This window comes from Nansenia antarctica (genome assembly GCF_963989245.1).
Source record: "Nansenia antarctica genome assembly, chromosome: 1".
NCBI lineage: Eukaryota > Metazoa > Chordata > Actinopteri > Argentiniformes > Microstomatidae > Nansenia > Nansenia antarctica.
In genome coordinates this window covers 27,466,703-27,471,702 of record NC_137674.1, presented here as the reverse complement: position 1 = coordinate 27,471,702, position 5,000 = coordinate 27,466,703, and the positions used below count along the sequence as shown (strand labels likewise).

At 51.6% G+C, this 5,000-nt stretch overlaps 1 protein-coding gene across 1 annotated transcript in view; it reads left to right on the top strand.

Annotated features, from left to right (window-relative positions):
- The window catches only part of rcan3 (regulator of calcineurin 3), a gene marked incomplete at both ends in the record, with an annotated part of 50,007 nt that overhangs the window by 36,973 nt on the left and 8,034 nt on the right, over window positions 1–5,000 (top strand). The window lies entirely within an intron of this gene.

Genomic DNA, 5,000 nt, shown 5'->3' with positions numbered 1-5,000 from the left:
TATTACATGCTATAATATTTGGGCTGGTTTTTATCAATTTGGGCGGATTTTGAGCACTTATTGGGCTGGTTAACATCAGACCAATCTGGCAACACTGGCCCTGTCGGACCCAGGCGCCACCCTCAGAGCTTTTTATATATTCACTTTGCTCAGTGCTCGGTGGTGGAGAGCGTGAGCGGCTGGTCGTCTTGGAGGGGCTCAGCTTTGATGGCTGTTACTTCTGTTGTCCCGGTCGAAGTGAGCATAGAAGTGGTTGAGCTTGTTGGTTAGGGAAGCAGTGCTGGTGGGGGTGGGCTGCATTTTGGGGTTTGTAATCCGTGATGGCCTGGATGCCTTGCTACATATGACGGGGGTCAGAATTGCTCTGGAAGTGCTCCTTGCTTGATCCGCAGTTTGTGGTTGAGCTTGGCTTCCCTGATGCCCCTTTTCAGATTAGCCCTGGCTGAGCTATAGGCCTCTGCGTCACCTAATCTAAAAGTGGCGTCTCGTACCTTCAGCAGTGGGCGGACCCCTCTGTTTATCCAAGGCTTCTGGTTGGGGAAAGTTTGAGGATCCGTTTGTGGGTGGTGACACTGTCTGCTGACTGAGCTAGCCTGACTGAGCTAGCCTGACTGAACTAGCCTGACTGAGCTAGCCTCACTGAGCTAGCGGTCTGGTTCCCTGAACACAGATTAAGTTGACCCTTCTTGGACTAGAAAGCACTTTCAATTGAGATTGTCTACATATACACTTGGACACACACGCATTAGACACATGCACGCACACTCTCACAAAGACACAGGCACGCGCGCGCGCACGCACGCACAAGCACATACACAATGGGAGTGGGTCACAGCAGGAAGCATGGCGATGGCAGATGAGCATGGTCACTTTTTAACATCAGTAACCCGACCCCTTCCTCCCCCTCCCCACCTTCCTCCCCCTTCCCCCCTTCCTCCGCCTCAGGATGTCCGCTCATAGAGACACCCATGAATTAGTGATCAGCATGGCAGCCTGCTTGGGTTACCAGGAACACAGCGCAGGTGTATCTAAAACATGGCCGCCTGCAGAGTTACCAGCCACAGTGTAGGTGTGTGTATGACTCCACAACAGACAGCTCATTTGGATGCCTTGCTACATACGACGGGGGTCAGAGAGTTGCTCTGGAAGTGCTCCTTGATCCGCAGTTTGTGGTTGAGCTTGGCTTCCCTGATGCCCCTTTTCAGATTAGCCCTGGCTGAGCTACAGGCCTCTGAGTCGCCTGTTCTGAAAGTGGCGTCTCGTACCTGCAGCAGTGAGCGGACCCCTCTGTTCATCCAAGGCTTCTGGTTGGGGAAAGTTCTTATCCGTTTGTGGGTGGTGGTGACACTGTCGGCGGCGCACAGTGTAGGTGTGTGTGTGGGTCCACAGCAAACAGCTCATTTGGTTACCCACATGGCCCTCTTACCCTCACCACCGCCTTCTCCCATGTCAAAAGATCTGTTTGAATTAAGTCTGTGTGTGTGTGTGTGTGTGTGTGTGTGTGTGTGTGTGTGTGTGTGAGCGTGTGTGTGTGAGCGTGTGTGTGTGTGTGTGTGTGTGTGTGTGAGCGTGTGTGTGTGTGAGTGTGTGTGTGTGTGTGTGTGTGTGTGTGTGTGTGCGTGTGTGTTCATGTGTGTGTGTGTGTGGTATTTCAAAGATCATCTTATATTTCAAAGATCATCTGATTACCCCGGGTGGAAAATGACCGGCATCAATAGAGGCTTAGGATGACTGTGCAGATAAGCTAATGAGCTAATGCTACGCATTGTTGTGATGTTGACCTAATGAGCTAATGCTACGCTTTGTTGTGATGTTGACCTAATGAGCTAATGCTACGCTTTGTTGTGATGTTGACCTAATGACTCCAGACTCACCTGATATGAACAAGAAGAAGAGGGGAGCGCAGAAACAGAAACACTGTGATGTCATCATACAGAGACGTCCATATTTCAGTCCTGTTGTTGTTGTTGTTGTTGTCGTTGTTGTGGTTGTTGTTGTTGTTGTTGTTGTTAAGGTGCATATGGAGGTAGAGTGTCATCGTGACACTGCACACCAAATCAGTACTTGTTAACTGGGTGTCAATGACAGTGATGTAATGATGATGATGTCACATGCCGTTAGTTGGTCAGTCAGCAGCCTTACCTGTGTCATGCTGCCTGTGTCATGTGTGCCTGTGTGTGTGTGTGTGCGTGTGTGCGTGTGTGTGTGCGTGTGTGATGCGCTGTACTGTACTTAAACTGCAGGGGGTGTGATGTATGTATGTGAAAGCTCTCCCCTCCTCATGCTGAGGCGGGGTGGGGGGGGGGTTGTGGTGTGTGTGTGTGTGTGTGTGGGTGGGGGGGGGGGGGTTGTGGTGTGTGTGTGTGGGTGTGTGGGTGGGGGGGGGGGGTTGTGGTGTGTGTGTGGGTGGGGGGGCGCGGGGGGTGTGTGTGTGTGTGTGTGTGTGTGGGTGGGGGGGCGCGGGGGGGGGGGGGGGGGTCACGGCACTGCCACAGATCCATCCCAGAAATCAACTTATCATCATCCATCACATGCATTACAAAGAGCATGTCCTCTGATGTCTACCTCCACCAGCCTCCCCTGTCCTCTGATGTCTACCTCCACCAGCCTCCCCTGTCCTCCGATGTCTACCTCCACCAGCCTCCCCTGTCCTCTGATGTCTACCTCCACCAGCCTCCCCTGTCCTCTGATGTCTACCTCCACCAGCCTCCCCTGTCCTCCTATGTCTACCTCCACCAGCCTCCCCTGTCCTCTGATGTCTACCTCCACCAGCCTCCCCTGTCCTCTGATGTCTACCTCCACCAGCCTCCCCTGTCCTCCGATGTCTACCTCCACCAGCCTCCCCTGTCCTCTGATGTCTACCTCCACCAGCCTCCCCTGTCCTCTGATGTCTACCTCCACCAGCCTCCCCTGTCCTCCGATGTCTACCTCCACCAGCCTCCCCTGTCCTCCGATGTCTACCTCCACCAGCCTCCCCTGTCCTCTGATGTCTACCTCCACCAGCCTCCCCTGTCCTCCGATGTCTACCTCCACCAGCCTCCCCTGTCCTCTGATGTCTACCTCCACCAGCCTCCCCTGTCCTCTGATGTCTACCTCCACCAGCCTCCCCTGTCCTCCGATGTCTACCTCCACCAGCCTCCCCTGTCCTCTGATGTCTACCTCCACCAGCCTCCCCTGTCCTCTGATGTCTACCTCCACCAGCCTCCCCTGTCCTCTGATGTCTACCTCCACCAGCCTCCCCTGTCCTCTGATGTCTACCTCCACCAGCCTCCCCTGTCCTCTGATGTCTACCTCCACCAGCCTCCCCTGTCCTCTGATGTCTACCTCCACCAGCCTCCCCTGTCCTCTGATGTCTACCTCCACCAGCCTCCCCTGTCCTCCGATGTCTACCTCCACCAGCCTCCCCTGTCCTCCTATGTCTACCTCCACCAGCCTCCCCTGTCCTCCTATGTCTACCTCCACCAGCCTCCCCTGTCCTCCGATGTCTACCTCCACCAGCCTCCCCTGTCCTCCGATGTCTACCTCCACCAGCCTCCCCTGTCCTCCGATGTCTACCTCCACCAGCCTCCCCTGTCCTCCGATGTCTACCTCCACCAGCCTCCCCTGTCCTCCTATGTCTACCTCCACCAGCCTCCCCTGTCCTCTGATGTCTACCTCCACCAGCCTCCCCTGTCCTCTGATGTCTACCTCCACCAGCCACCAGTATGGTCCTTCTCTAGGACACGGACACTTACACATGCTTGTAATGAAACCGTCAAACACGTCCCTGGGATTCTAAGTGCATCATGCTCTTATGGTGAAGTGAATCACTATAGAATAAATCTGCCCCGGAGGTGAATCTACCCTACTCTAGCTCTGTCAGGGGCAATGGAGGTGTGAGTGTGTGTGTGTGTGTGTGTGTGTGTGTGTGTGTGTGTGTGTGTGTGTGGGTGTGTGGGTGTGTGTGGGTGTGTGTGTGTGGGTGTGTGTGTGTGGGTGTGTGTGTGTGTGTGTGTGTGTGTGTGTGTGTGTGTGTGTGTGTGTACGTGTACGTGTACATTTTACATTTTACATTACATTTTTGGCATTTAGCAGATGCCTTATTCTAAAGCAATTTACAACAAATATATTTGACAAAAAAGTGTTATTATATACTTACTGTATAATATATATAATATAATATATTATTATATAATATATATCATATTGCCTTTACTCTGGTCTGGCAGGTAATGTTAGAGAGAAACTAGTTAGAGACTGGATGTGACAATAGAAATTATTAGTTCACCACAGAACAACAGAACAGGTGCAACAGAATTCACAGCACACAACTGTTTCACACGTTTGGTCACACGTGATATCCACACAGAAACACGCTAGTGATTAGATGCCAAGTAGGCTAGTGTACACACGCACACACACACGTGTCAAGATTCTCTTTGTCTATGTCCAGCCATCCAGCTCTCCTCAAATACAGCTCAACCTTGTTGGCATTGCTTCACGTGTGTCGTATATGCAACCAGTCATATTCTGGAATGTGTCTGAATGTTACAGTTCCGTAAGTATACGCAAAAAAGTAAAGTAACAGTTTATAAATAAATAGTAGCATTTCTTTTCTCCTTACCCACAAAACCCTTACCACAGCCAAACCGAAACCGTGACCCAAAAACCGTGGGCCAACTGAACCGTTGCACCCCTAGTTAGTAGATATCTCAGGAGAGACAGTCAAGGTGTAGTCTTCAGTCTCCGGCGGAAGATGGGGAGTGATTCTGCAGTTCTGACAGCAGTGGGACATGTGTTTATGTGTCCTACAAGCATTTTATTAATTTTCCACAGTTTACACTCTTTACCTACAATACCTACATCCCTAATCTGACACCGACATCCTTAATCTGACACCTACATCCCTAATCTGACACCTACATCCTTAATCTGACACCTCTATCATCCCTCTATCACGCTGTTGGTCATCCCTCTCTCTCTCTATCTCCCTGTGTTGGTCATCCCTCTATCCCTGGGTT